The sequence below is a fragment of the Pteropus alecto genome, unplaced genomic scaffold (genome assembly GCF_000325575.1).
Source record: "Pteropus alecto unplaced genomic scaffold, ASM32557v1 scaffold92, whole genome shotgun sequence".
Taxonomy (NCBI): Eukaryota; Metazoa; Chordata; class Mammalia; order Chiroptera; family Pteropodidae; genus Pteropus; species Pteropus alecto.
The window spans coordinates 5138677-5151834 of NW_006432447.1; the positions used below are offsets into that span (position 1 = coordinate 5138677).

The 13158-nt window shown below is 31.6% G+C and overlaps 1 protein-coding gene across 3 annotated transcripts in view; it reads left to right on the forward strand.

Annotated features, from left to right (window-relative positions):
- STAG1 (stromal antigen 1) overlaps positions 1-13158 on the forward strand; it is a 333229-nt gene that overhangs the window by 260887 nt on the left and 59184 nt on the right. The window lies entirely within an intron of this gene.

Consider the following 13158-nt stretch of genomic DNA (forward strand, 5'->3'; position numbering starts at 1 on the left):
CTTATATGCACTAGAAAACCAAAAAGTTCAAGTGACTTGCTTTATTGCAGTATTCGCTTTATTGTAGTGGTCTAAACTGAACTTGCACTATCTCCAAGGTTGCCTGTATTTACTATATAAGAAAGTCATGTGATTAAAACCATAAGGGAAGTATAATCATATGTCTCCTAGTCGGGGCCTCAATAATGGAGAACTTTTGTATTGCACTTATTTACCAGGCACTATTTTAAGTCTATGTGGCTACATTTATTTAACCCTCATGACAACGTCATGGAATATGTATCATTAGTCTTATTTTATTGATGATGAAAATGAAGCATAGTGATATTAAATAACTTGCCTAAAGTAACATAGCTATTGCATACCCACTCAACCAAGCATTTAAATTCTTTTTAGTGTCTCTTCACATTTTCTGCTACTACTATTTATGGATATCCTATGCCTTCTGATGTCTGCCCCAAGTCAAACTCATTTTTTTTATTTTTTTCCAAATATTTTTGTATTGTTTCAGTGGAAATTTTGGGGATAGATTAGATGCTGGTACTTAATCTGTTACTGTGAACTGGAAATCAACACGTTTCTTTAGACAACATAATATAGGGGTTGACTTTAACAATGGTGAGATTATTGCTTTTGATAGGTTATGATTTATTGTATAAATAATAGAGTCATGCTATCTTTAGAAATATGTTGATAGATTCATGCTTTCCTTGGAAGATTACATATTTATTTCCTTAACTGGGCTTAGAAATTATTTCAGTTACCCACTTTTGACTGTTCCTGGGGCATACCATATTAAAACCTTTTGGGACTCGCCACACACTATCAAATTTACCTACCAAGTCATTATTGACCAAAAACGTATTTGAGTTTCAGGTCCTTAGGAAAAAATGCTTATATTAGAAGCAGGTCTTACTCTCAAAAGACTTTCAATGTTTTTTTTTAAATTCTACCTCATGAATATCTCTTCTTGTCATTATTTTTCCAGCCCTACTACCATTTCCTTAATTTAATCCCTCATTGTGTCTCTTGTGAATTACAGTAGTAGTAGCTGCCTATTTTTTACTTAATAGCCTCAGTTTCATCCTCTCTCCAGCCTAGGCTCTGTTTAGGTAATTCTTAACTGTGTGTATGCATCAGATAACCTTAGAGAATTTGTTTGTTTTTAATACTGACATACTCTCAGATACTGTTTTCAGAATAAATTGGTATAATCCCATAAGGTTATTTGTCACTCTCCGTCAAAATTAAAAGTGGTCATACCCTGCATCTGAGCATTCATCGTTCTAGGAATTTAGACTACAGATAAATACTCGGACATGTGTACGAATACATAGGTACAAAGATGTTCATTTTAGCATTACTTACGTAAATTTAAATGTCCATCAATAGAGCACCAGTTAGATACGGTAGGATAGTTTTGATTCTGCAACACTATACAGCTGTAAAAAAATAATGAGGTTGATATTATTTATAATTTTCTTTGTGAGAAGAAATTTAATGACGAAAGAAAGGAGCAGAACAGTATGTAAATTTAAACAGGTGGTAACATCTATATATACATATACCTTTTAGTTGACAGTATTTCTGGGATCATACATAAACTGTTAACATTGGCTTTCATGATGGAAAACTAGAGATCTGTAGTGGTCAAGATACTTAATTTGAATTGTACACCATTATACTGTTGGTTATTTTATTATGTACATCTATCACTTTTTAAATTTAAAACCCATTGTTTTGTAGTGAACAACTATAAACTGAAATTTTAAAAACATTTGCCTTTTGCAATAGCACCAAAAACATGTAATGCTTAGGTATAATTCTCAAAAAATACATGCAAGATTTGTGAAAACTATAAAACACTGACAAAAGAAATCCAAGATCTGAATAAGTAAAGATGTATCATGTTCATGCATTAGTAGACTCAGTATTGTTAAGATGTCAATTCTCCCCAAATTGATCTTAGATTTAGTAGAATTCCATTTAAAATCTCGGCAGAATTTTTGTAGAGACTTACAAATTGATTCTAAAATTTATATGGAAATGCAAAAGAAATAAAATAACAAAAAGAACAGTTAGAATATTCACACTACCTGATTTCAAGACTGTAAACAGTAACTTAGTGTGGTATTGAAGAAAGGATAATCATAGATCATAGGTATAGCATAGAGAATCCAGAAATAGACCTACACACATATGGTCAGTTGGTTTTTGACAAAAGTGTCAAGGTAGTTCTTTGGGGAAAAGATAATCTTTTCAGCAAATGGTGCTGAAACAGTTGGATATCTGTGTGCAAAAAAGAAAAAAAAAAGGAATTGCAATCCATATTTCACACTACATATAAAAATTAACTCGAAATAGACCAAAGACCTGACTATAAAACCTGCAGCTATAAAACATCTAGAAGAGCACATAAGAGAAAAATCTTTGGGACCTTTAGTTAAAGATTTATTAGATACAACACCAAAAGCATTACTTATAAGAAAAAATTCAACCATTGACACTCATCAAAATTAAGTACTTCTGCTCTTAAGAGATATGTTAAGAGAATTGAAAAGATAAGCCAGTAAAGTGGAAAATATTTCCAAATCTGATAACTGACTTCTATCCAGAATCTCTCAAAATTCAATAATAAGAAAAACAACCTAGTTTTTTTTAAATGGACAGAATAGCTACTTCACCAAAGATGATAATGGCAAATAAGCACATGAAAAGAAACTTATAATCATTGGTCATTTTAAAAATTTGAGATTAAAACCACAATGAGATACCACTACAGATCTTTCAGAAAGCATTTAGAAATTTTATACATTGCTGGTGGGAATGCAAAATATTAGTCATTTTGGAAAGCAGTTGGCAATTTCTTATAAAGTTAAATATACGCTTACCATATGACTCAGTATTCCTTCTCCTGGGTAATTGTCCAAGTGAAATGAAAAGATAAGTTCACATAAAAATCTATACCTGAATGTTTATAGCAGCTGTATGAATAATTATCCAAAACTGCAAACAACTCAAATGTCTATCAACTGGTGAATGTATGAAAACAAATTGTATGGTAACATCTATATAATAGGATACTTCTCAGCAATAAAATGGAAGGAACTACATGCAACAATATGGATGAATCTCAGTAGCATTATACAGAGTCAAAGAAGCCAGATACACAAAGCTACATGCTGTATAATTACATTATACATTCTGGAGAAGGTGAGACTGTAGGGGCAGAAAACATATCTTTAGGATAGATGGAGGGACTGATTACAAAAGAGCATGGGGGAGTTTGAGGGATAATGGGACTGTTCTATATCCTGATTGTTCTGGTGGTTACATGACTATGCATTTTTCAAAACTCAGAACTTTATGTTAAAAACAGTAAATTTCCCTTTATATATAAATTAGACCATAATCTTTTACAAATTAAAAAGGATAAAAATAAGAGAAGAGGAGTAATTGTTTCTCATACTTAATGAAGGCTATTTCAAAGCCTGACCAATATATATTTTGAGGTTTAGAAAACCCCAGACCAAAACACAGCCACAAGAAAAAATAAAACATTTATCGTATGGTGGAAATTTCAGAACCAGGAACCATAGGAAAATTTGATACAGTCTTTGTTCTTATAGTTCAGCACTCTCTGCTAAAGCTCAAAGTTATATAATAATTGCAAAAAAAGTATATAAATTAAAATAAACTGTAAAAAATGTTAATTTTTTTACTGAGATATAGTTGATAAGCAACTTTATATTAGTTTCAGATGTACAACATAATGATTAGATAGATATATGTATATATTGTGAAATGATCACAGTAAGTTTAGTTAGCATGTTACCATACATTGTTACAGAATTTTTGTGTGTGTGAAGAGAACTTTTAAGATCTACTCTCTTAACAACTTTAATATGCCATAAAATATTACAAACTATAGTTGCTATGCTGTACATTACATTGTTGTGACTATATAACTGGAAGTTTGTAACTTTTGACTCCCTTCACCCATTTCTACCACCCCCTACCTCCCATTTCTGGTAACTTCCAGTTTGTTTTTGGTATCTATGATCTTGTTTTTTGGGGTGTTTTTTTGTTTTGTGTTTGTTTTGTTTTTCGGTTTTTGTTTTCTTTTTTTATATTCCACATAAAAGTGAGATCATATAGTATTTGTCTTTCTATGACTTATTTCACTCAGCAGAATGCCTTCAAAGTCCATCTGTGTTGTCACAAATGACAAGATTTCCTTCTTTTTTGTGGCTGAATAATATTTCATTTTATACACACACACAACCCCCACATTTTCATTCTTTTTTTTATCAGTGGATACTTAAGTTGCTTACATATCTTAATTATAAATAATGCTACAGTAAATATAGGCATGCATATATCTTTTCGGTTTAGTGTTTTAGGTTTCTTTGGATACATACCCAGAAACGGAATTGCTGAATCATATAGTTCTTTTTATTATTTTGAAGTCCCTCCATAGTATTTTCCATAGCTGCACCAGTTTATAAGCATACCTCAGAGATATTGGCAGGTTTGGTTCCAGACCACCACAATAAAGCAAGTTGTAATCTCTTTGCTGGTGGAAGGCCTTGCCTTCAATTTGTAAAAAACACATCTCTGAAGTACAATAAAGTGAAGCACAATAAAACAAGATATGCCTGTATATTCCCACCAACAGTGCACAAGAGTTCTCTTTTCTCTGCATCCTCACCAGCATTTGTTATCTCACATTTTTGATAAATGGTGAGATGATATCTTATTGTGGTTTCGATTTGCATTTCCCTGATTGGTGATGGTGGGCATCTTTTCATATACTTTTTAGTCATCTATACAGTCGGCGCTCTGTATCCACAGTTTTTACATCCACAGGTTCAACTATCGTAGATTGGAAACAATATTTTCAATCTGTGTTTGGGAATCCACAGATGCAGCAGGTTGACTGTATACATCATTCTATGCCACTTTATAGAAGGTACTTGAGTATCCTCAGATTTTCATATCCGCATGGAGTCCTGGAACCAATCTCGAATGGATACCGAAGGACAACTGTATGTTGTCTTTGGGGAACTGTTTATTTAGATCCTCTGCCCATTTTTCAATTGGATCATTTGGATTTTTACTGTTGAGTTGTATGAGGTCTTTATATATTTTAGGTATTAACCTCTTATCAGATACATGATTTGCAAATATTTTCTTCCATTCAATTGATTGCTTTTTCATTTTGTTGATATTTTTCTTTTCTGTGCAGAAGCTTTTAATTTGATGTAGTCACACTTACTTATTTTTGCTTTTGTTGACTTTGCTTTTAGTGTCAAATTCAAAAAATCATCTCCAAGACTAATGTCAGGAGCTTACTGCCTGTGTTTCTAATAAGATTTTATGGTTTTAGGTCTTACGTTCAAACTTAATCTGTTTTCAGTTAATTTTTGTGTATGGTATGAGAGAGTGGTCCATTTTCATTCTGCGTGTGTCTGTCCAGTTCTCCCAACACAATTTATTGAAGAGGCTGTCTTTTTCCCATTGTATATTCTTGGCCTCTTTGTCCTAAATTAATTGGGCATATAAATGTGGGTTTATTTCTGGGCTCTTTCTTCTGATCCATTGATCTATAATGTCTGTTTTTATGCCAGAATCATACTGTTTTGATTACTATACCTTTGTAGTATAGTATGAAATCAGGGAGCTTTGTACTTCTTTCTCAAGATTACTTTGGCTATTGAGGTTCTTTTCTGATTAAATTTTTTCTACTGACTCAATCTTCAGAGGCAGAGAATGAGAATTTGTGTTTTTTAAAATCCTCATAGGTCCTTCAGAAATATAGCAAGAGTGAATGAAGTACATCTGCTCTTTCAAAAGACTGCATTCAGTGTTACACCATTTTTGAAAGCTCAAAAACTAACAAAATTAAACTATCATCTAATGATATTTATATGTGATATGTGATAAAACTATTTTTTTAAAAGCCTAAGCATGGTATACATAAAATTCAGTAGAATAATTTATCAATCCTAGGGAATGGGGAAGAGCTCATAGGTAGATAACAAAGTTATTGGCATCATACTAGTTCTTAAATTGAGTAGTCTTTTCATAGGTTAATTTTATTATTATGCTTTATAATAAATTATTTTTAAAGTAACAGATGTTACATTTAAAAAGCTAACAGAATGAATAGGATCACCTCTTTAGCTGTTGCTCATGAGGTATTTTTGAAACAATGGTGTTACTCTTCTGTTCAAATATCTCTCTCTGCGCATTACCTAGCATTTTTAAGATAATACCCAGATTTCTTTGTCCTAGTAAGGTGACCGTATTATTGTCTAAACAAGTTTTCTCTTAAAAGTGAAAGGGAGTGCTATTAATAATTACACCGAGACAACATAAACCAGAAGGTATGGTTACCCTTCTGTAAGGTCCTCTGTGATTTGGTTTCTGCTGCTCTAGCCTTAGTTTATGCTTCCACTTATGCTGTACCAACCTTTTCAGTTAATTAAAGAAGCATTCTTTGAAATTTCTGTTTCTTCACTTACATTGTCCCTTTATTGCCAGATTAAATCTTACATCTTTCTTTAAAGATTTAATATAAATTTTTGCTTCTCTACAAAGTTTTGCTTAACCATTGTCACTTTCTGTTCCTGGCTAACGTCTGAGTCCCTCTTCTTTTACCGCAACACCTGACCCTGTATATATTTACTTTATCAGACCAATTATTAAATTATTATAGTTGATACTTATGTCATTTCATTAGATTCTTCTCTGAGGTCAAGGGATATATTTCTTTTTAAGCCCTGTGTCTAGCACAAATCTTAAATACTGAGTAAACATCTGTTTGAAAAACAGTTCAGATAGTATTATTTTTTTCCAGTGGTTACTATTTTAAATTTTTATACATTTATGCTTTTGATTATAGTTCATACACTTGTATAAAATTATCTTTATGTTTCTCCATCTTTTTGTTGCATTAGTTTCATTTTTTCGTTGTTTTAAAAAACATACAAGCTCTATCTACTGAGAACAAATTTTGAAGTATATGATACAGTATTGTTAGCTATAAGCACAAAGTTATACAGCACACCTCTAGTTTAATTTATAAGCTTTTTTATAGTAATGTTCTTAAATTTATGTCATTTTTTGCAGTAATTTGCCAGTAGGAATTTTAATTATATGTATCATATTGTCTGGTATATAAATGTTTTTTTATGTTTATGTAGTCAAAATTATCTATCTTTTCTATTATGTTTTCTCTCTTCGATGTCTTGCTTAGAAAGCCTCTCCACACATTACCAACTCACAAATATTCAGTTATTTTCTTTTTGTACTTTAATACATTGTCTTTTTTTTTAATCTTCAGAAACTATTTGCATGAATTGTTCATTTCACTTTGAATATCTCTTTAAGTGAATATTTTTCTCTCAAAATTATGGATGTTCCCTACATCACCCTTTCATTTACATTGTAATTCTATCTCCACAAAGTATTATGTTATTGTTTCTTAATGGTTTAGGAATGGTTTAGATGTTGTATATGTTGTTTGGATAACTGTTTGCCCTTATCACTCTATTTCAAGGTTATTAGCAGAAATTGTTCATTGAGACTTTTGAGCAGATCAATGAGATGGGAAGTGGCGGCAAGATCTTTCTTGGTATTACAGCCTACAATATGTTTGGGGAGAAAAAACTAGTGCAAATAAACTGTCTAAGAACAGGCCTGAGGTTGTGTGATGTAAATTTCTGGTCCATTGTGCCTTTTACTATACACCAAACCCCCTTTTGGAAATCACTATAAAGTGCTATTATGAAAAGAATATACCACCCTGGACTTATTTTTGACATATTATATATTTCTTCATACTCTTCTTTCAGTTGCTCAGAGTTTATGAGAAAGCTTGACAGTAAAATCCCAGAGTCTAGGACTGCCAAGGATTATTGTTCATTAGCCCTCTATGTAATCCATTCCTCGGGAAATCTTTTAATTTTTTATGACAGAAATTAACTTATTACTGTTTGAGATTTTTACCTTGGTTTTTCACCCTTCTAGTGATTTTTATTTATAGTATAGTACACTTGCTAGTGATACAATACATTGGATGAGCCGTCATTCCTAATGCACATGTAGAACTTAGGAATCTTTCCTCTTTATTAAAGAATTGTTTGTTACTTTATATCATTGATTTACTCCAATAGTTGTGCTTTTTTAGCATTTCCTCAAAAAAAAAAATCACTGTAAGTTCTACTATTTTGCCATATTGGTTATTATTTAAATTCTTATACAGTAAAGCTGACTTATTTTCTTTTTTATGTAAAATTATGCATTTAACGTGTATGGATTTATGCAGTCACCACCATAATTAGAATACGGAACATTTTCATCATCCCAAAAACTTCTTCATAGTTATACGCTTACCACATCTACAACTTCTGAAAACCACTGATTTGTTTTCCATCACTATAGTTTTGTCTTTTTTAGATTTCCAAATAAATGGGATCATACAGTATATAACCCTTTGGAGCATAAAGTCTTTTGCTGAGCATAATGCCTTTGAGATTAATTCAAGTTGTTGTGTGAATCAGTAGTTGGTTTGTTTTTACTGCCTAGTTGTATTTTATTATATGGATACACCACAGTTTGCTTTATCCATTCATCTGTTGAAAGATATTTGGGTAGTTTCCAGCTTTTGGCTATCACATCTAAAACTGATATGAACATATGTGTACAGTCTTTTGTTTGAATATAATTTTTCATTTCTCTAAAATAATATAATTGCTGGGTCTTAGTGCTAAGTGTATGATTAACTTTATTAGAAACTGCCAAACCATTTTCTAGAGTGGCTATACCATTCTGCATTCCTTCCAGCAATGTATGAGAGTTTCAGTTATTTCACATCCTAGTCAGCACTAGATATTGTCAGTTTTTTTATTTTAGCCTACCTAGTAAGTATGTAGTAATATCGTACTTTTAACGTATATTTTCTTAATGCTAATGATATTGAACATCTTTTCATGTGCTTATCTGTCAGCTTTATATCTTTTCCGGTAAAGTCATGTTAATTATTAATTTAAAAAAGCTCTTTTTTAAAGAGGTGATTATTATTCATATTAACCTAATCTAACTAAGTATGATAGAAAGACCAGTATTGGATATCAGAAGCAGAATAGTGTTTAGTTTGCTCTTTGCCATGCAATGTCCAATAAAAAATTTTTGATCACCCTTCCCCTTAAAGTCTTTTCCAAATAGCACAGTGAATTAACCTCAATTTTTTGCACAATTTTCAGAATTTTAAACATGTCATATGTGTATGGATAAAATAAATCTACACATGCATATATTTTGCATACACATAATTATTTATTCTTATTCTCCGGTCTCTAATCAGATTTTATTTTTCATCCAAATTCAGTTTTTCTAAATTTAAATTAATTCTAGGAGCTTATCCTAGGGTCTTAATTTACATGGAACAATACAGTTCATTTTCAGGATACATAATACCATTAGCAACAAGTTGAATGATTCTCATTGATTCAGTCTGCTTATCAGAGGTAAAGAACTATATAGTTTTTTTTTAATAGATAAAAGTAATTATTAAGAAAAAGGGCTAATAGAAAAGAATTTTTATGTTGGTTGAGGTAATGCTAACGGCTGTAGTATATTAATCTCAGTATCTCAGGGGTTTAACACAATAAAAAAATTTTTCTCGCTCCCATAACCATAAAGTACAATTAAGAGAAGTAAGGTGTCACTGCACCACCCAGTCATTCAGGGACCCAGTAGCTCCTGGGGTACTTGTATCCTGCTTCTTAACTACTTTTGCCCAGAAATGCACAATACATGTTATGGTGTCCTCCCAGGTTCAGAGTAATGATAGTCAAGAAAAGGTGGAAGGACTGGTGCTCATAGGTTAGGACAATCTCTTTTGGCTTTTACAGTTTATTGCTTGTCTTTCTTGTTACGTCTGTACTACAGAAAGGTGAAGTCGCTCAATAAATGACTTCTGGAAAGTTAAGATAACATTGCTATATGGATAAAATATCAACATGACTGATGTAAAGCCTGGAAAGATGAGTTCTGAATTTTCTTTTGAAGTACTATCAGCTACATTGTTAAATAATTAGACCTGTGAGAAAGCAAAATGCTTACTAATCAGTGGAAGTGAGCTTTTTATTTTAGAGTAATGCAGCGAAGCCCTTTTAAAGTAAACTTAAGATGAATATCAGTATATTAAACAAATTAAAGTGGGGATGCTCTATTTGAAATAGAGTGACCCAGTATCCCTCTCCCCTCATAAACCATCTCCAAGAAACTTCTGCAAAACTTTGTGGGATACAGTTTGAATACTCCCAGTATATAGTTCAATAGAAATGTAGAAGGAAAAGAAATGAGATCTGTGATGATTAAGATAAATGATATCACCAAAAGTAAGCTATTCTGCAACATTGCTTTTTTCCATATCTTAATTTCCTGTTGATTATTGTTAATTTGTATATCACTTTTCTAGTAATTTAATAATACAAGTTTTGTCAATTTCAAGAGAAATATTTTAAATATTCTCTTTTCCTTCCACGTAAACCACTTTACCAATGTACTTTATATTATAAATTAGAGATTATCAAAGTGTCTCAGTACCAGCAGGTATACAGTTTTGAGCATCTTCCAAGTATAGTAAGGTGATTTCTGTAGCATTAATGTTCATAACTCAATAGTGTTTCGGTAATCTTTTCTGACATTCTGACATGAATTAATCATTTGATTATTAATGTTTAATAAAACCCTGACATCATCTCATTAGTGTTACATCAAAAGCAGCAAAACTCATCCCTCTAATTCTGATGAGTGATTTTCAGTGCTGAGTAGGCACATTAGAGATATCTTTTGCTTAAGTGATCCGAAACCTGAATTTTAAAAAATATAACCAACTTAAACTCACAACTAGTTCCTATACCATCTCATTTACTGATTTCTCTTGATTTATTCTCTACATATATTCATCCTTATGGTTTTCCATCTATTAAGTAGAAAAGGTAATAGAGACTCTATAATGATGGAATATCATACTATTAGATATGGTTTATTGCAGTCAAGATAAACCATGTATTCAAGCAAAAATGTAGTCAAAGACCTTTCTGGAAAGAAAATTTCTATGTTATGATTCTTAATTATATTTTCTTGAATTCTGTTGTCTCTCTGAAAAATAGGGACGAACATTTCACAAAATAGGAATTTGATGCCACTAAAAAATGAAAAAGTGCCCATCTCCATAGTAATTAGAGAAATGTAAATTAATAACGCAGTAAGATACTACTCATATATAATAAAATCACCAAATTTAAACATCTGATGATATCAAGTATTGATAAAAAGAACATGGAGCCACAGGCAATGTCAAAGACTACTATATCCAGGCACTGTAGATAACAGTTTGATACTAGCTACTAAAAAGTTAAACATACACATAACTATATGACCCAGCAATCTTATTCCTAGAGCAGTAGTTCTCAAAGTATGGTCCAGGCACCACTGGGGGTTTCCAGTAGAGGTCCATAAAATCACACTATTTTTATAATAAGAAAATGATGTGACTTGCTTTTTTCACTTTTATTCTCAGAAATGTACATTGGAGTATTGGTGTCATATCAAAGAATATACTGCAACTAAAACAACATATCGTAACAATGCAAAAGTAGATACGAAACTCCAGTTTGCTGTTAAGCCACGTGTTGAAGAGATTTGCAAAAATATAAAACTACCATTCTTCACACTGAATTTTTTTTCTTTTAGAAAATTTAGGTTTTTTTCAGAAATGTTATGATATAAAGTTTCTTTTTAAATTGTTGTTAATAAATATTGTAAACATTTATTAGTTTTAATTTCTAATATGGTAATATTGATATATAGCTCATATAAACAAAAGCCCTTTGGGGTCCTTAGTAATTTTTAAAAGTGTAAAGAGGTCCTGAGCACTAAAAACTTCAAGAACCTCTGCACACCAGTGCACCAGCAGACATATATAAGAATGTTCATAGCAACATTATTCATAATGCCCTAAAACAAGAAGCATTGTAAAAGGTCATCAAAATAAAATCAGTAAACAAGTAGGAAGATACCCTAAATATTATACAGGACCAGAAAAACTAATGAACTGTAGCTACATGCAGCAGATACAAATCTTAAACATAAATGTTCAAATGAAAGAAATCAGATTCAAACTAATACAAATTGCATGACTCCAGTCATATAGTGTTCACAACTAGGCATTATATCCTCAGTGTATAGGGATGTAGACTTAGGTGTTAAAATTTACTGACTGCCTGATAAATCAAAATAGCCATTACCTTTACAGGGGAGAAAAGTGATTATAGTTGACTCTTGGGATTAGGGGTGCCTACACACACTCATACATGCCCCACATTCAGAAATCCAAGTATGAGTTAAGTTGGCCCCCTGCATCTGCGAATTCCCAACCACAGATTGAAAATACTGTTTTTCAAACTCATACATAACAAAGAGCAAATTGATAGTTGCCAGATGGGAGGGGGATTGGGGAAAATGGGTGAAAAAGATGAAGTGATTAAGAAGTACAAACTGACAGTTATATAAAAATAGTCATGGGTATTAAAGTATAGCATAGGGAATATAGTCAATAATATTGTAATTATGTATAGTACCAGATGGGTACTAGACTTATCAGGGTGATGACTTCATAATTCATACGTCTAATCACTAGGTTGTACTCTTGTAATTAATGTAATATTGTATGTTGACTGTAATTGAAAAGTTTAATTTAAAAAAAAAAAGAAAATGCTGTTTTCCATTCACATTCTGTTCACTCCCAAGATGTAAACCCCAAGGATGTGGTGGGCCAACTGTATTTATTGAAAAAAAATCATGTATAAGAATTCATGCAGTTCAAACCTGTGTTGTTCAAGGGTCAACTATATAGTGGGAGAAAGTTCTGGCAGTGTTCTATTTCTTGACCTAGGTGGTGGTTACATAGGGTTTTCTCTTTATAATAATTCATTGAGGTTTGTAATGTTTTATGCACATCTCTTTATGAGTGTTGTATTTCACATTTAAATGCTTTAAAACAATTAGTTATAAAATTTGAATGAATTTTTAGATTTCAGATATATGTCCTTTTAAAAATCTGACTAAACAAAGTATTCATGG